This window comes from Hyperolius riggenbachi, chromosome 3, assembly GCF_040937935.1.
Source record: "Hyperolius riggenbachi isolate aHypRig1 chromosome 3, aHypRig1.pri, whole genome shotgun sequence".
In the NCBI taxonomy this organism is placed as follows: domain Eukaryota; kingdom Metazoa; phylum Chordata; class Amphibia; order Anura; family Hyperoliidae; genus Hyperolius; species Hyperolius riggenbachi.
In genome coordinates, this window is record NC_090648.1 from 73,386,053 (window position 1) to 73,406,013 (window position 19,961).

Here is a 19,961-nt window from a genome sequence, read left to right on the forward strand (position 1 = left end):
AAAGTTAGCTCTTTTATTAGTGCAGTAAAATCATGTGGCAAAGATAGAGCTGGAGGCCTCCAGCTCTATCTTTGCCACATGATTTTACTGCACTAATAAAAGAGCTAACTTTTTCACTGTAGCGGTGCTGCTGATATCTCTTTTTTTGTTTTTTTACTACCTACTGTAAGTGACAGCAACATGGGAGAAAAGTAATTTATGCTCATTTTACTCTGGAGGAAACATGTACTTCTTATGTGTATGTGTTTCCATGTATTTAATTTTTTTTTACGATAGTGGTCCTTTAAAGAGACTTTGAAGCGAGAATAAATCTCGCTTCAGAGCTCATAGTTAGCAGGGGCACGCGTGCCCCTGCTAAACCGATGCTATTGCGCCGCTAAACGGGGGTACCTCACCTCACAAATCCCCTCCGAGCAGCCGAGGATCTCTTCCTGGTTGAGGCAGGGCTAACCGCCGCAGCCCTGCCCCACACGCGTCTGTCAGCGCGTATCTCCGCCTCTCCCCCGCCCCTCTCAGTCTTCCTTCGCTGAGAGGGGTGGGGGAGAGGCGGCGCTGCGCCGCTGATAGACGCGACTAGAGGCAGGGCTGCAGCCGTTAGCCCTGCCTCTAGGTGCAGCAAAATCTACGACCAATTTGGTCGTTGATTTTGCGGGGGGGGGGTGAAGGAACCCCTGTTTAGCCGCGGGATAGCGGCGTTTTAGCAGGGGCACGTGTGAGAATTATTCTCGCTTCAGTGTCTCTTTAAAGTGTACCTGAGATGAAACAAACAAAAAAAAAATCATACATACCTGGGGCTTCCTCCAGCCCCCTTTGGCCTGACCGCTCTCCTGCCGTCCACTGCCTCCTGGGTCCTCCGTAAAGGGCTCCTAGTAACTTTGGCCTGTCGGTGCATGAGCAGTGCGCACCCCTGTCTTGCTACTGCGGCCAGCAGAGTTCTGCGTCTGTGCAGTAGTAGTGCGCAAGCACAAAACACTCCCGCAACGGAAGCGCAGCTGGGAGGGCACGCGCAGCTGGCCCGCGCAGTAAGCCCCAACTCTCGAAGTTACCGGGAGCCCTTACGGAAGACCTAGGAGGTGGAAGCGATCAGGCTGAACGGGGCATAAGGAAGCCCCAGGTATGTATGATTTTTTTTTGTTTGTTTTTTTTGTTAAATCGTAGGTTCCCTTTAAACTTGACAAACAACCTCAAATGCTGTACTTAGCGGCAGCTAAAAAAAACAACATTTCAGCGTGACGAAACAAGCCAGCGGGAGCCATCCCTCTGAACCGGCCCTACTTTGTCCAGTGCGACTTTACCGGATTGGCCGAACAAATCGGATAGCGATGGAAGCAGACAGAATCAATACTAGTCTTGCCATGTACTCACCTGCTACTGTCCTTTCAGGTCCTCCTCTGCTGCCAATGTCTTTCCTGATGTCCGCACACTAGAAATGGCGGTAAACCAATCCCAGAGCCCCATCAGAAGCATCAGGCTCCCACTGGTTTGCAATAGACCAATGGGAATCGTGCCTCTGTACTGAGGATTCTCATTGGACCAATGAAAATCCTTCCTGGTGCTTAGAGAGGATTTCCTTTGGTCTTCTGCATACCCATGGGAGCCTGATGCTTCTGAAATCAGTATACCAGCATTTCTAGCACGCAGGGACCCGATGGACGGCGGAACAGAAAAACTAATGCCAATGTAACAAATTGATCCATTTAAACTGGAAACTGATCAGTTTACCAGGTTTTCATCTGGTACAGTATGAATCCAGCCTGTGGGTTCCGTACCACATTGTGCTGAATTGGAACCGAGAAAAGAGAATAATTTGCATATTCAGTAGTGGTGCATTGTGGGTAACCACAAATGTTCACTTATAGCTGAATTATTGCAAGTTTCCTTCTGTTTTAAGAAGGCAAATTTCACTAAGCATTGCTTATTAGTAGGAGGGCTTTTCGGTCTCTTCTATCCCCTTATACATTCCTAGTAGTTTGGGTCACCCCGAGCTGCTTGGTTACTGTGTTGAATTGGAACACCAATACTAATAAATGAGTGGCATCAATAAGTCATCAGGCAATCCTTCATGCAAGTATAGCACTGTATAAAGGACATGTACCCTTATAAAATGTTATACCTGTCAACACGGCATTGGAAGAGTCCTAGGAAGTTTATCACTGTGTGAACAGTATATGCGTAGGAGGGATCAGCACATGTACAGGCCCCGGGCGGATTGTGTCTGCTCCTAGCTTGTTTTAAATGTCCGACATATATAAACTCATCGCTATAGATGACGTCAGGCACTTTGTTTTGTAAGATGGTACACAGGCCTGTTTACACTTCCTCCCAACTTGTAAATATTATGGCGGTAATACACATTATTCCAGTAAAAAGGTTATATTTCCAGGCAGAGGAAAAAAGATGCGCGCACACATACGCCCTCTTCTGGTAGGCTTTAGCAGTCCAATATTTTTACAGCAAATCAGTCAATACATTATAAGGGTAGAAAACAACCTTAAAGGCAACCTTAACTGAGAGGGATATGGATGTTTCCTTTTAAACAATACCAGTTGCTTGGCAGTCCTGATGATCTCTTTGGCTGCAGTAGTGGCTGAATCACACACATGAAACAAGCATGCAGCTAATCCAGCCTGACTTCAGTCAGAGCACCTGATGTGTATGCTTGTTGAGGGGCTGTGGCTGAAAGTATTAGAGACACGGGATCAGCAGGAGAGTCAGGCAACTGGTATTATTTTAAAAGGAAAAAAAATCCATGTCCTTCTCAGTTTAGGTTCCCTTTAAAGGGCACCTGAAGCGAGAAGTACATTGAAGCTGCATTGTTTATTTCCTTTTAAGCAATACAAGTTGCCTGGCAGTCCTGCTGATCCTCTGCCTCTAATACTTTTAGCCATAGACCCTGAACAAGCATGCAGCAGATCAGGTGTTTCTGACATTATTGTCAGATCTGACAAGATTAGCTGCATACTTGTTTCTGGTGTGATTCAGACACTACCATGTCAGATAGACCAACAGGGCTGCCAGGCAACTGGTATTGTTTAAAAGGAAATAAATATGGCAGCCTCCATATTATTCTCGCTTCAGGTTCCCTTTAACACATAATGATGGAGTCTGTGAAAACTTCATAGTATGTCAGAAAAGTGACTGTCCAACCCAAACGCAAACTGAAAGTCCAAATAAACTAAAAAATAAACTCTTGCGTTTATCTGTTGGCCAGGAAGACAGGTACCCACAAGGCAGGGCACGGGCAGAAGAGCTGTCAGTCTGTCTGCAACAGTAACAGTAGCACGGTAAATGTTTAACAAGAGGCAGTCTAATACAGGCCAGGATCATACACAGAAGAAGCCATCAGAATATCCAAGGGCAGGTCAGGGTAAACGAGCCGGTATCAGTCAATGTGGCAATCACTCCAGAGTCAGAAACCAGTCTAATCTGGCCATACATGAGGTTTTTTTGCCCAATCAGATAATTGATTAAAAGAAAATATAGGGCAAAAATTGAAGTGGATTTAAGTATTTACAATCGTAATTACGAATAACTGAAACAATGAACCGTAATGATAATTTTTGATCAGTCGATCGTAATGTTGATCTTTTGAAAGCAAAACTGTACAGTGTACTCCTCAGTAATTTTTTTCAGCCGGGTGGCATGAAAAAGTAGCCGGGTGGGGTGAGATGAGAATGCAGAGCTGGGGCTTCTCTGCACAACTCTGCTAACAGCATAGGAGGAGGTGAGCCGATGGCAGCCGGGTGCTCACAAAAACTAGCCGGGTGCAGCACCCGGCTAAAAGAGCCTGGGGAGAACACTGCTGTATAGTGTTTGGCCAGCTTAAAGGTGCCCACTAATGATACAACTTTGATTGTACAAACGTTCCTCTTTTATGCAATATGAGGAGCTACCTAAAGTATCCATTTAAAGTATATTCACTCAGTTTCCCCTTCTGCATAGATTTGGTAAGATTGTACAATCAAGGCTGTATCATTGTTGAGCACCTTTAGGTCCCACACTAAAAGTGGCCATTAACTATACAACCGTGTGAAGAATCGATCATTCCCGTTTGCCACAGTAAGCGATTGGAAACAATAGGTTGTGCTTATTAATGGCCAAATTGTAATAGGCACGACCAATCGTTTGTGATTGATTATCACAGCAATTGGAAACGACTGATCGGCCGCGGGATTGTATGGTTAATGGCCACCTCTAAGTAATCTAGAGGTAGCCGGAATCTTCTGGGATCCTTGCAATGCCCCTGTGTAAAAGTAATAACATGACAAAAGAAATTAGTGACATGTTCAGACAAGCCTATAATTTGCTATAGGCAGCACTGAAGGCACACTGGCTCACCCACTAATCCTGGTGTTTCCTTCCCCTTTGTTTCCTCCCCACTACCCTCTAGATTGTAAGCTCGCAAGGGCAGGGACCTCCTCCTAGTGTTTCTCATACTGCTGTAATTTTAACATATGCATATGTACCAACTACATATCAACTATGTATGTATCTGTATTTATTCTATTCAATGTCATGACTGTACAGTGTCTTGTATTTATTATGTATATTTGTTCCCCATTATTTGTTTGTACTATGTACAGCGCTACGGAAGATGTTGGCGCTATATAAATAAAAAATAATAATAATAATAATAATAAAATAATGTATAAAAACACATGCCACCTTCCAAGAAAAGTACTGTTTTCTTCCAGCTCTCTTGCATTGGTAAAGAGTAACCTGTCACAACTCCAGTGTGGGGAACATACTTCGCAAAAAAAATGGCCATAAAGTGCTTACAAACTGGCAAAATCTAGAAAATAGATGTCACTAGAAAAAAAAGAATCACAGCACAAACTACAATTAAAGGTTGTAGACTGACATCTTGTGGTTATAACTGGCACTGCAATTTTAGTCATCTTTTATTCCTTATCCACGTGCAATCAAGCTGTGATTGTATAATTGCACCTATCAGAATATAGTTATACAGGTAAACAGTACAATCGCATTCAGGGGCGTAGCAATAGGGGGTGCAGAGGTTGCGACCGCATTGGGCCCGCCCCGAAGGGCCCTCCCTCAACTACAGTATTAGCTCTCTATTGGTCATGTGCTCATAATAATCACTTCTATAGATACTTTGAATAGTGGTAATCATTAACAAGCTGTTCCCCATCCCCTTCTTGCACCTCAGACACTGTAGTTGCCATTGGCAGGTTTTGGTGCGCCGTATCAATTGCTATGTATAGAGTGCTTGGGGGACGGCATTGTAAAACTTGCATCAGGGCCCACAGCTTCTAAGCTACGCCACTGATCGAATTATAGTAAACTCTCAGGGCTGGAACCCACAAGAGCGTTTTTTTGAGCATTTTGGCAGCGCTGCGATACGCTAACGTTTTGCCAAAACGCTCAGCTGATCTTAATGGATGGGGCAACTTCCACAGGAGCGTTTGCGTTTCCCAGAAACGCAAACGCAGGACCTGCAGCATTTTGGGAGCGTTAGCGCTTCAATGTAAAGTATTGAAACGCTAGCAGAAACGCTCAGCAAAACCTAAACTGAGCGGTTTTGCTAGCGTTTTGCGGTTCAGCACACTGTAACAAAATTAAAAATAATTCACAGGACCAATCAGGATAAAAACGCAAAACGCTACACAACCGCTGAGCAAAAAAATACAATGTTGCAAAACGCGACCGTAAACGCGCATGAATCCGCTTGCAAACCGCTCAGACAAAACTCTAGCGGTAGCGTTTTGCGTTTGCTGTTTTCAGTGGGTTCCAGGCCTAATAGAGTACACATTTGGGTATAGTAAACTAAGTGTCCAGGTCCCAACTAAGCCCCATTATAAGTATATGAGAGTACCACCTGGCATACACTATAGTAAAGCTTTTTGTTTTGTTTTGTTTTTGTTTTTTTGCCCCTGTGGTATTCTGTACCCGGGTATAGTGGAAAATGGGTGAGCACATGCGTCAAATGTCAATTGGAGACCCTGCCTAGGGCCTGGAGTGAGTCTAGGGGCCTAGTGGATGCCACCCCCACCAAATCTAACCAAAAAAGCCAGGTGACCATCAGTGCTGGGCAAAAAATGCCATCTTGCCTAGAGCCCCATTTCATCTTAAAGAGAATCTGTATTGTTAAAATCACACAAAAGTAAACATACCAGTGCATTAGGGGACATCTCCTATTACCCTCTGTCACAATTTCGCCGCTCCCCGCCGCATTAAAAGTGGTTAAAAACTGTTTTAAAAAGTTTGTTTATAAACAAACAAAATGGCCACCAAAACAGGAAGTAGGTTGATGTACAGTATGTCCACACATAGAAAATTCATCCATACACAAGCAGGCTGTATACAGCCTTCCTTTTGAATCTCAAGAGATCATTTGTGTGTTTCTTTCCCCTTGCATCTCTCATGCACTGAAGTGTCAGGCTGCTCTTTTCTTCCTGCAAACAGCTTTGTCCTTGTCTGTAATTCCTCACTATGTGAAAGCCCAGCCAGCTCAGAGGACGATTTATCCAGCTTGTAAGAGAGAAGAGAGAAGCTGCTCTAATCTAAATAATACACAGGCAGTGTGCATAGAGGGGCCTGGAAGGGAGAGTTCATAGCAGAACCACAACACTGAAGAACTTGGCAGCCTTCCAGACACAGGCTGACAAGTCTGACAAGGGAGAGATAAGTTGATTTATTACAGAGACTGTGATAGTACAAAGTGCTGCAGTAAGCCAGAACACATTAGAATAGCTTTTGGAACTTGTAGGATGATAAAAAACAGGATGCAATTTTTGTTACGGAGTCTCTTTAAAGTAAACCAGAGACGATGCACCCTCATGTATTTTACCATATATACAGTATCAGTGGGAACATTAGATAAAACACCTACCCTGCTCTCTGTTTAATTTTTAACAGCTCAGCCTGCTTCTTATCACCCCTGATAAAATCCCTGACTGCGCATTCAGTCTGGCTTTGCTCAGGAATCATTATAGCTGAGTCATTATAGCAGAGCCACAAGGGGGCAGGCTTGGGCTTGAAAAGACACCAGAGAACACAGATTCAGCTATAATCATTCCTGAGCAAAGCCAGACTTAATGCTCAGTCGGGGGTGTTTATCAGAGCTGATTGGAAGCAGGCTGAGCAGTGAAGAATGAAACAGAGCAGGGTAGGGGTTTTCTCTAATGTTCCCACTGATATATATGGTAAAATACATGAGGGTGCTTCATCTCTGGTTCACTTGAATTCTTTTATGACCATACCCCATCTGACCAGCCTCGGACAGGCCCACCGAACCACCGATGGTCCCATCGGTGGGCCCCGGCCGTCCCGCCTCCTGGGGGCCCCAGTGCTAAAAAGGAGGGGGGATAAGCGCAGGAAGGGGGGACATTGTGCACAGATCGGCGGGGAGGGGCGGAAGCCTCCCCCCCCTCCCTCACCTAGGGGCCCCCCTTCCGCGCTCACCCCCCCCTCCAGAATTGCAGCCAGCGGCAGCACCAGGGAAGAATCACTTAACGGCATGACAGAGATCCGTAGCTCTGCGTGCCGCTGGCTGGTCTGTCTCTGTCTCCTGAACTGACTGTCCAATCACGCTCTCGCAGGAAGTCCTGCGAGAGCGTGATTGGACAGTCAGTTCAGGAGACAGAGACCAGCCAGCGGCACGCAGAGCTACGGATCTCCGTCATGCTGGTAAGTGATTCATCCCCGCTGCTGCCGCTGGCTGCAATTCTGGAGGGGGGGCCCCTAGGTGAGGGAGGGGGGTGGCTTCCGCCCCACCCCGCCGATCTTTGCCCGCTGCCAACCTGATTGCGTTTTGGGGGGGGGGGGGGTATGATATTTGCCACCATCCTGATTGCATTTTGAGGGGGGGTATCTGCCACCAACCTGCCCACATTACGATTTTCTGGTGACTGCTGCCCACATTACGATTTTCAGGTGTCTGCTGCCCACATTACAATTTTCTGGTCACTGCTGCCCACATTGCGATTTTCTGGTGCCTGCTGCCCACATTGCGATTTTCTGGTGTCTGCTGCCCACATTGCGATTTTCTGGTGTCTGCTGCCCACATTGCGATTTTCAGGTGTCTGCTGCCCACATTGCGATTTTCTGGTGCCTGCTGCCCACATTGCGATTTTCTGGTGCCTGCTGCCCACATTGCGATTTTCTGGTGCCTGCTGCCCACATTGCGATTTTCAGGTGTCTGCTGCCCACATTACGATTTTCTGATGTCTGCTGCCCACATTACGATTTTCAGGTGTCTGCTGCCCACATTACGATTTTCAGGTGTCTGCTGCCCACATTACGATTTTCAGGTGTCTGCTGCCCACATTACGATTTTCAGGTGTCTGCTGCCCACATTACGATTTTCAGGTGTCTGCTGCCCACATTACGATTTTCAGGTGTCTGCTGCCCACATTACGATTTTCAGGTGTCTGCTGCCCACATTACGATTTTCAGGTGTCTGCTCCCCACATTACGATTTTCAGGTGTCTGCTCCCCACATTACGATTTTCAGGTGTCTGCTGCCCACATTACGATTTTCAGGTGTCTGCTGCCCACATTACGATTTTCAGGTGTCTGCTGCCCACATTACGATTTTCAGGTGTCTGCTGCCCACATTACGATTTTCAGGTGTCTGCTCCCCACATTACGATTTTCAGGTGTCTGCTCCCCACATTACGATTTTCTGGTCACTGCTGCCCACATTACGATTTTCAGGTGTCTGCTGCCCACATTACCATTTTCTGGTCACTGCTGCCCACATTGCGATTTTCAGGTGTCTGCTGCCCACATTACGATTTTCTGGTCACTGCTGCCCACTTTTTGGGGGGGGGGGGTATCTGCCACCAACCTGATTGCATTTTGGGGGGTATCTGCCGCCAATCTGATTGCATTGTGTGGGGGTATCTGCTGTCAGCCAGATTGCATTTTGTGGGGGTATCTTCCGCCAACCTGATTGCATTTTGTGGGGGTATCTGCCGCCAACCTGATTGCATTTTGTCAGAAAATCTGCTGCGATTTGACTACTTGATGAATTATCATGAGGCATGTAACTACTTGAATATTTTATCTAAAATGTATCTGGTCGGACCTAATCTCTGTGAATAACACCGCTACTTATGTTGTGTTTTTTTTTTTTTTTTTATAAGTCTGCCCATGACTCATCGTGACCACGCTGATGTTCCAGTGCGTGGTGACACCCATTTACTTTCGCCCTTAGTGTCCCAGTCCGACCCTGCATCTGACTATTCGTAGGCAGCCTTAGCTGATCTGACAGATCTAGTACAGGGTCAAACCTTTCAAGCCATCTCTAGATACAATCACATCTCGTGTGCCAGTTATTAATACGTCTCTCCTTACAGCGCTCCATACATGTGGCTATAACTTGCCTGACAGTTCTACATGCAGTTATGTCCTGACATACAGTTCCAGATGCATGTGATCACACTATACAGCAGATACAGACACAAGTGAGCCTACCTTGCACAGGGGATTAGGCATACATATATTACAATCAACTCCGTTCCGGATTAGGAAGTGGCGGTACACATCTTCCAGCTCTGCTCTATGCACAAACATAACAAAGTAACGGGCCTGGTTCTCACTTACCTGCAAGAAAAAAACAAAACCATAGTTAATACAAAACTATTAACACTTTTATCACTAGTACTCTCTCCCCTCCTGCCTTGTAGTGATGCCCATACATTACTCGATAATGCAGCCCATTCAATGTTCCCATTCAAGAATTCTCATCGCAGTATGACCGCCCAGTCGATCTTGCCAACAATTTCTGACCAAAATCAGCCAAGTGGACACATCCACGACGTGTGTGTGTGTGTGTGTGTGTGTGTGCGTGCGTGCGTGCGTGCGTGACGGGGGGCATGCAGGACAATTTGCAATAGACTTTATGCTGAAATCTATTGGAAATCACTGTGCAATGTGTGGGCAGGCCAGGTCAGGTCAAACAATGTATGGTTACCGCAAGTGTTCACTACAGTTAAAGCATACCTGAAGAGAACATAAATTGATAAGATAAAAAATTGAATGGGACTATCCAGGAATCCCAAAGTCTTTTTTTTTTTTTAATTATATAAAAAAACACGATTAAGCTTTTTTTGGTTGGTAAATTGTGCTAAGAATTATTTTAATGTTAAACATGAAAAAAGGGAAAAAAATCATTATTTCTCTGGGTGGGGAGACGGGTTGGATTGGCCATTTGCCGCAATAGACGTTTATATATGTCCCTGGGCAGGAACTGAAGTCCTGTGCGACGTAGACAATCCATATCAAATTAACGGGTTAAACTTTTGACTGACTCAGGTACAAGAATAGAGGTTTTTAGCTACCACACAGACAAATCTTGCAGTACTTAACTTTTTTTTAAAAAATATTTTCCTTCCTCTCAGTGTAAGTCTCAGTCATGCAGGAGTTTTATGACCTTTAATTAATTAGTCATCAGTGAGTTATCCTACAGTTTGGATACAGAGAGCATGTAATTTCAGAGCTGCGATCTTAATCCTTAAAGGACAACTGAAGAGAGAGGGATATGGAGGCTGCCGTATATATTTCTTTTTAAGCAATACCAGTTGCCCGGCAGTCCTGCTGATCCTCTGCCTCTAATACTTTCAGCCACAGACCCTGAATAAGCATGCAGCAGATCAGGTGTTTCTGACATTGTCAGATTAGACAAGATCAGCTGCATGCTTGTTTCTGGTGTGATACAGACACTACTGCAGCCAAACAGCTCAGCAGAGCAGCCAGGGAACTGGTGTTGCTTAAAAGTAAATAAATATTGCAGCCTCCATATCCCTCTCACTTCAGTTGTCCTTTAAAGTGAGCAAAAAAAAAAGGAAAACAAACTAGTTTTATGTGGGATACATAAACATCTCTATCGTATCACATTAAATGTCACTTTAGATACCCTTTAAGTTACACTGATACACTTTCCCTATAAAAGGAAAACATATTTACAACAGCACCTTATTAAAGTGTAAGTACTTTAACAACCTGCCCTATAATGACACACCTGTGTCTGCACTAGAGTGGTGCATGTGATCACTGCAGGTGCATTCCTGGCAGGAAGGGGTTAACGGAACTCTGGAAGTGAATGGGTTTAATTTCAAAGTGAGCTTCGCCGGCATCCTCACAATCGTGCACCCCCTGCCTCGTGTAAAGATTTATTTTCATAAGCCTAGAGACACTGTAGGGGCTGGAAGGAATGTGTAAAGTGTTACATCCTGCTTTGTGCAGACATGTGAACTAATTCACAGAAACATACTGCTGAGGATTCTGGAAATTCTTAAATATCGAAGCGTATACTGTTGCCATGGTTTCCAGGCGTTTTTTTTTCTCATTTCCTTTACCAGTATTACAGCATCTGTAGGCTAGTACCCACAGATATTTATCAACATTCATTTACGGCCCGTTCACACTTATAATCGCAGAACGCCGTTTTGCGGGAGTGATTTTCCCGCGATTAGCGCGGAAAAATCACTGGACACTGCGGCGGTTTTGGAGCAATCGCGATTAGCGTGCTTAGCACGCTAATCACGATCGCTAATCGCGGAACGCTCGTCGCCGGCAAACCGCTGCATGCAGCGCGGTTGCGGTTATCGCCAACCGCAACCGCGGCAGTGAAAACACTGCCACTCGCTACATTGTGTAGCGGTTTTTGCAGAACCGCCAGCGGTTTGCCGTGAGCGGGAATCGCGCGATTCCCGCTCAGGTGAGAACGGGCCCTAAAAAAACGGCTAATGTAGTGGTAGATGTGATTTACATTTCTGATAAAAGGTAGAGCTTATCCTTTTAAGAGGAACCATAACCCAGGACTGAACTTCATCCCAATCAGTAGCTGATACCTCCGTTCCCAAGAAAAATGTATTCCTTCTCTCAAATGGATCATCAGGGACTCTGTATGGCTCATATTGAGGTTGATTCACCATAAGAAATAGCGAGTGTTACCTCCTATAACACTCGCCATCTCCTTTTGCTAATCTTACTGCGCGCTTAACAGAGTTAACGTGCCTTATCAGAGTAGCATAGTGAACTTATGCCTGCTAATTGGCAATGATGAGAGCTCCACTTGTCCTGCCCTGAGCCCCTGCGGGTCTATTCACTTTAAATACATGATCCCCGCACTTTGATTGACCCAATAGGCTGCCTGTCACTTGACAGGAAACTTGACAGGCAGCTTATTGGGCCAGTCAAAGTGCGCCGGCGACCAGCAAAGTGCTGTTCCTAATGTACCCTTATGGCAGTGATCTGCAAACTTGGCTCTCCAGCTGTTAAGGAACTACAAGTCCCACAATGCATTGCAGGAGTCTGACAGCCACAGTCATGATTGATAAAGGCAAATGCATTGTAGTTCCTTAACAGCTGTAGAGCCAAGTTTGCAGATCACTGCCCTATGGGATCATTCTCGCTGCAGCGTTTGCGACTTGCAAATCAGTGCATGCAGTGCTTTGGGGGCGATTGCAATGTGATTCTCATTCTGTTGAGCGGAAATCACAATGCAAATCGCTGCAAAATTGTGATTGCGATCATGATTCGTGTTTTGCATTTGTAGTGTGAACTACTGTAGTCTTGAATGACACACAGAACGGTTTATTTGTGGGAGGGGAAGAGATTAGATAGGGGCTAGTCTGCGATGTGGCAATAATGTTGATTCTTCTATGATAATTATTTTTCTGCGACACTGAGCATTAACTTTGCCAAGCAGATTTGTGATAAGTGTATTGTCTGCAAACTGTACCAACATGTGCCAAGAATATTGTGCAATGTGTAACAAGTGATAACGTGCTACAGAAACACCATATTTGGGTGTTAGCAGGAATCAAAGTCACTCACAGATACCCCAACATGCTCTGGGATCATAGTGAGCTTATGTGCCGTAAAATATGTCCTCAACAGAGCTACAATATAATGCAAATGCTGTAGTATATAGATTATTGCATAGACATGTTTGCTGGTGCCATTCCTTTGCAGCATGTTGCCTCGAGGGTGGCTGTGCATTGCAAAGATTCCATTAGGCATCATTAAACATTACCTACCTCTTCCTTTTTTATTATTATTACTTATTGGATTTATATAGCGCCAACATATTACGCAGCGCCGTACAATGCATAGGATGACAGACAATGATAACAGGGGTGACCGACAGCACAATACAGGTAAGAAGCAATAAGATACACAACACCATACAGCATGTAATACAATGCCAGATCATACACTGGAGTGGTGGTCCCAATCAGGGCTGGTTATGTCATGAAGCAAGGTGAAGCACTTTTGTTGCATCAGGCAACAAAAAGTCTAGGACCAGCCCTGGTCCTAATAATACAGATAGTAGAGGGGGCTGCACATGGAATAGTACACATCACTCTGGGTGGAGTGTTCAATCAAGTAGGATACACAAAGGAGGGAGGGTCCTGCCAAAGGCTTACAATATAGAGCAGGGGTAGGGAACCTATGGCTCGGAAGCCAGATGTAGCTCTTTTGATGGCTACATCTGGCTCACAGTTAGGAGTTGCTTCACTAAGCTACACTGCTCAAGCAGCGCAGCGAAGTGTGACAGCGCAAGTACAATTTTTCAAAGTAGGCATGCTACTGCTGTAGCATGTACTACTAACTCACTCGCGCTACTCTAAAACGAACGTCTGCTCCAATTGTCTCACCCTGGATCCGGTTGGGTCTAGTGACTTTGTAGGACGAGATCCTCACACTTTGATTGGCCCAATAGGCTGTCTGTCACTTGACAAGCAGCCTATTGGGCCAAAGTGCGGGAATCTCATCCTACAAAGTGAATCAACCCCGAAGTCAGCTGGATAATTGTACAAGCGGTTAGTCTGCATTTCTCCTGTCTAGCTCTCAGGGAAATTGCAGATGTTTTGATCCTCTGGGTAGCGGAAGTGTCGTACACGTCTTCAGCAAGAGAAGCTGAAGACATGTCCGACACTCCCGTTGCCCGGAGGATCAACTGTATACACAACACCATGGCAACAGGGACGTGAGCCCTCTGCTGCGCATGTGCACTGTCCTAGTTTGAAACATATTGTATAGTTTTCACGGAATTACATTTTAAAGTATGTGGCGTTTATGGCTCTCTCAGCTAAAAAGGTTCCTGAACCCTGATATAGAGGGAGGGGATTGTGGGGTGGGTTAGGCCTCCTTGAAGAGGTGAGTTTTGAGGGCTTTTTGAAGATGTTTTTAGGGACGCTGCTGCACTTCCTTTTCTCTGTATACAGTCACAGTGACGTGGGCGTGGCCGCACATGGGCTGTGAGCAGATCTTATAAAATCACCTGCTCATGTACACACTTTTATGGTGCCCATTGAAGGTGTCATTTTTAGCGAACGATAATATATACATTCAAAAAGATCACTCAGATTGAAAGAAAAACTCATATTTAGGATCAAGAGCGGAGTGAGCAAGAGGGGTAAGCCGGGGGACAATAGCCTTAAGCTGTGCTTAGATCATACATTTCAAACTCCGGCCCGCGAGCCAAATCTGGCCCTCAGAGCCATTAAATTTGGCCCTCAAGTTTCCCCACTTTGCATTATGTTTGGCCCCCTTTAGACCACCAGGGAAGCTATATTGGAGGTGTAGCCCTAGAACACCAGGGAAGGCATATGGGGGAGGGGAAAGGACTCAACACCCGGGAACTGTACGAGGAGGGAGGGGGTCACTAGACACCAGGGAACTGTATAGGGGTTGGGGAAGCATTAGACACCTGGGAACTGTACAAGGAGGGAGGGGGTCACTAGACACCAGGGAACTGTATAGGGGTTGGGGGGGGGGGGTATTAGACACCAGCGAACTTTATAAAGTGGCCAGTAGACATTGAGGTTGGCCCACAACTTGGTCCCAGTGTTCAATTTTGGCCCACTTTGTATTTGAGTTTGACACCCCCGGCTTAGATGAAATGATCCCACGATCTGCATCTCTCGCCGAGACATCAGGGGCGCTGTACACACACTAGATTCCCGGCAGAGATGACTACAATCAGCCATCTGGTCTGTGTACTGTATGAAGCTTCCATCTCTTCATGCATCTCTTCCGGGATGCAGCATACATTCAGCCTGTCCGGCCCTGCAAAGCAAACTAGCTTCAGACAACACTGGGCTGCACAACTCCGACTCACATTACAATGCAGAGTTCAGAGCTAAAGCCACGGCAGAAAACACATACATATCTGTGCTTTACGTTAGGAATACATGGAATAGAGTGGGTGGATAAATACACGCTACTTACATCCACACGGCACAGGTAATTTCTAGGGTGGGTAATGCATGTAATGTATGACAAGCTCAACAAGTGCTGATAAACAAGGCGCTGTGTGTAACGCAGAGTGCTGGGAACCGTCTCTCCACGTCTCTCCACGCCACATATCTCCCCATCTGTGTGATATCATTTAGGTCATCAGTAAATCAGAGATACCGTGTACTGCCTGAGCAGGAAACACGGCATCTTCACACAGGAAAGCCCTATTCTACAGAGAAACAACACAAGGCCAAAAACTGGCCTGTCACAATCTAATAGCAGCGAGAATTCACTAAAGTCAGTAATTATTAAAACAATTACAGCAGGGCCGGATTCCTGGAGAGACCACAAAGGCTCGGGCCTTGATGCGGCTGCAGCCCAAGAAGGCACCTGGACATGAAGGAGGGGTTGTTACATATGAAAGAAGAGGCTGTAAATGGGCAGCAACACATGAAATGGGAAGCAGATATCCAAGAGAGCTGTGAATGGAAGAGAGGGGCAGCAGTACAGGGATGATACGCATGGAAGAGGGGGCTGCACATGGAATGGGAGGGTCTGCAGTACAGGGATGATACGCATGGGAGAGGGGGCTGCACATGGAATGGGAGGGGTCTGCAGTACAGGGATGATATACATGGAAGAGGGGGCTGCACATGGAATGGGAGGGGTCTGCAGTACAGGGATGATACGCATGGAAGAGAGGTGCTGCACATGGAATGGGAGGGTCTGCAGTACAGGGATGATACGCATGGAAGAGGGGGCTGCACATGGAATGGGAGGGTCTGCAGTACAGGGATGATACGCATGGAAGAGGGGGCTGCACATGGAATGGGAGGGTCTGCAGTACAGGGATGATACGCATGGAAGAGGAGGCTGCACATGGAATAGGAGGGTCTGCAGTACAGGGATGATACGCATGGAAGAGGGGGCTGCACATGGAATGGGAGGGTCTGCAGTACAGGGATGATACGCATGGAAGAGGGGGCTGCACATGGAATGGGAGGGTCTGCAGTACAGGGATGATACGCATGGAAGAGGGGGCTGCACATGGAATGGGAGGGTCTGCAGTACAGGGATGATACGCATGGAAGAGGGGGCTGCACATGGAATGGGAGGGTCTGCAGTACAGGGATGATACGCATGGAAGAGGGGGCTGCACATGGAATGGGAGGGTCTGCAGTACAGGGATGATGCGCATGGAAGAGGGGGTTGCACATGGAATGGGAGGGGTCTGCGGTACAGGGATGATACGTATGGAAGAGGGGACTGCACATGGAATGGGAGGGGCTGCAGTACAGGGATGATACGCATGGAAGAGGGGGCTGCACATGGAATGGGAGGGGCTGCAGTACAGGGATGATACGTATGGAAGAGGGGGCTGCACATGGAATGGGAGGGGCGCTGCTTATGATGCACTTGGAAGAGGGGGCTGCACATGGAATGGGAGGGGTTGCTGTACATGGATGATACCAATGGAAGAGGGGGCTGCACATGGAATGGGAGGGGCTGCTGTACATGGATATTACACATGGAAGCGGGGGCTGCACATGGAATGGGAGGGGCGCTGCTGTACATGTATGATATACATGGAAGAGGGGGCTGCCCATGGAATGGGAGGGTCTGCAGTACAGGGATGATGCGCATGGAAGAGGGGGCTGCACATGGAATGGGAGGGGCTGCAGTACAGGGATGATACGTATGGAAGAGGGGACTGCACATGGAATGGGAGGGGCGCTGCTGATGATGCACATGGAAGAGGGGGCTGCACATGGAATGGGAGGGGTTGCTGTACATGGATGATACCCATGGAAGAGGGGGCTGCACATGGAATGGGAGGGTCTGCTGTACATGGATATTACACATGGAAGAGGGGACTGCACATGGAATGGGAGGGGCGCTGCTGTACATGTATGATATACATGGAAGAGGGGGCTGCACATGGAATGGGAGGGTCTGCAGTACAGGGATGATGCGCATGGAAGAGGGGGCTGCACATGGAATGGGAGGGGCTGCTGTACATGCATGATACCCATGGAAGAGGGGACTGCACATGGAATGGGAGGGCGCTGCTGTACATGGATGATACGCATGGAATGGGGGCTTCACATGGAATGGGAGGGTCTGCAGTACAGGGATGATACCCATGGAAGAGGGGGCTGCACATGGAATGGGAGGGTCTGCAGTACAGGGATGATGCGCATGGAAGAGGGGGCTGCACATGGAATGGGAGGGGCTGCTGTACATGCATGATACCCATGGAAGAGGGGACTGCACATGGAATGGGAGGGCGCTGCTGTACATGGATGATACGCATGGAATGGGGGCTGCACATGGAATGGGAGGGTCTGCAGTACAGGGATGATACCCATGGAAGAGGGGGCTGCACATGGAATGGGAGGGGCTGCTGTACATGGATGATACCCATGGAAGAGGGGGCTGCACATGCAATGGGTGGGTCTGCAGTACAGGGATGATACGCATGGAAGAGGGGACTGCACATAGAATGGGAGGGGCACTGCTGTACATGGATGATACGCATGGAATGGGGGCTGCACATGGAATGGGAGGGGCTGCTGTACATGGATATTACACATGGAAGAGGGGGCTGCACATGGAATGGGAGGGCGCTGCTGTACATGGAAGGGGAGCACCAATATATTTGGCCTAGGGTCAAAAAAAAGTATATATGCGGCCTTGATTTACAGTACACCTGCCTTTCCTTCCCTCAGAATAAACCGAGGTCTGCATGCTTATACTAGACTTACTAAACTATACATATTATACATACATAGTATACTGTCTATACATACTAAAGATGTGTTTTTCAATTCATCATCAAAAGTCAACTCAGTGGCCAGATATTTGGAGATGAGTTTAGTATTTCCTCCTGAATTTCATTCCTGTGACCACTAACCGATCTGTGCTTTCCTGTGGCTGCACATTGATCATGTGACTCTCCTCAAAGTCTCAGCTTACAGCAAGTTTGACTATGGCCTAGTGCACACCAGAGCGGTTCTGCTGCGGTTTGCGATCCGCTTGCGGGTGCGGATCCGCTAGGGTAATGTATTTCAATGGGCTGGTGCACACCAGAGCGGGAGGCGTTTTGCAGAAACGCATACTCCCGGGCTGCTGCAGATTTTGGATTGCGGATGCGTTTCTGCCTCAATGTTAAGTAAAGGAAAAACGCAAACCGCTCTGAAAAACGGCACTTCAGAGCGGTTTGCCAGGCGTTTTTTGTTACAGTAGCTGTTCAGTAACAGCTTTACTGTAACAATACATGAAATCTACTACGCCAAAAGCGCTTCACAAAACCGCAAAATGCTAGCTGAAACGCTACAGAAAAAGCGTTTCAAAATCTGCTAGCATTTTGCGGATCTGCTAGCGTTTTTTGGTGTGCACCAGGCCTGAGAGCTGAATCTGCTGTGAGATGGATATGGAGACTGACACATTTATTTGCTTTTAAACAATGCAAATTTCCTGGCTGTCCTGCTGATCCTTAAGGTGCATACACACATCAGACTATAGTCTTTTGAAAATGAAAGATCACAGACCAATGTTACCACCCTTCATGTAGTATGAGAGCCATACCTACACAGTCTTTTCTATGGAGCTGAACTCCCCATCAGACAGAAATCTTTGCAAAATGCTGCACACACAGATGCTGTACAGACACAAAAGATCTGTAGCTGCAAAAGATCTGTTCCTGCTAAAAATCCATTCCTGCAAATTGCAATGATAGTCTATGAGATCTGCAGATCATCATACACACATGATTTAACTGACATTCATCTGCAGATCAGATCCACCAGGATGGATTTTCAGATCTGCGGTTGATTGCTTGATCTGCAGATGAATGTCAATTAAATCATGTGTGTATGATGATCTGCAGATCTCATAGACTATCATTGCAATTTGCAGGAATGGATTTTTGGCAGGAGCAGATCTTTTGCAGATACTGATCTTTTGTGTCTGTACAGCATCTGTGTGTGCAGCATCTTGCCAAGATTTTTTTTTCTGATGGGGAGTTCAGCTCCATAGAATAGACTGTGTAGGTATGGCTCTCAAACTACATGAAGGGTGGTAAGATTGGTCTGTGATCTTTCATTTTCCAAAGACTATAGTCTGATGTGTGTATGAGCCTTTAGCCTCTAATAATCTTAGCCACAGACCCTGAACAAGCATGCAGTTCAGATATTTCTGACCGAAGCCTGACTAAATTAGCTGCATGCTTGTTTCAGGTGAGTGATTTAGACACTACTATAGCCAAAGAGATCAGCAGGACAGCCAGGCAACTGGTATTGTTTAAAAGGAAACATCCATATCCCTCTCAGTTAAGGTTCCCTTTAATGTGGTCTTGGTAAAGCACACACAAAAAAAGACTCCTATATTTCAGCCATATCCAACTATAGCTTTTATACACAGTTTTGGACTGACTACTGTAAGGAAATACAAATAGTTTATAAACTGACAAATAAGGATAGCTGTAAGCAAAGCAGCCAATAGGAACTTGGCTTGTTGTGGCCATGGTGCGATGAGATTAGGACCCACCCATATTTGTACAGGACAGAGCAGCGGCACAAGACACAAAAGCCAACACCTCCAGGTATGTTTAATAACAGGATATTAACAGATGACTGTATTGTGCAGCTACAGCAATGACTAGGCTGGCTGCCATCACACTGCTAATGACACATAGAAACCTCCCTTTTCTCAAGGCTGTCTGCCAATTCACTAGCAATGTGTAG

The 19,961-nt window shown here is 46.4% G+C and overlaps 1 protein-coding gene and 1 long non-coding RNA gene across 5 annotated transcripts in view; one reads left to right on the forward strand and one right to left on the reverse strand.

Moving 5' to 3' along the window:
• PDE4A (phosphodiesterase 4A) overlaps positions 1 to 19,961 on the reverse strand; it is a 479,899-nt gene that overhangs the window by 210,729 nt on the left and 249,209 nt on the right. The window lies entirely within an intron of this gene.
• LOC137562739 (uncharacterized) overlaps positions 19,746 to 19,961 on the forward strand; it is a 69,890-nt gene continuing 69,674 nt past the window's right edge. The window contains exon 1 of the long non-coding RNA XR_011030179.1: positions 19,746 to 19,819. This is a non-coding gene — a long non-coding RNA (uncharacterized lncRNA). The remainder of the gene's footprint in view (positions 19,820 to 19,961) is intronic.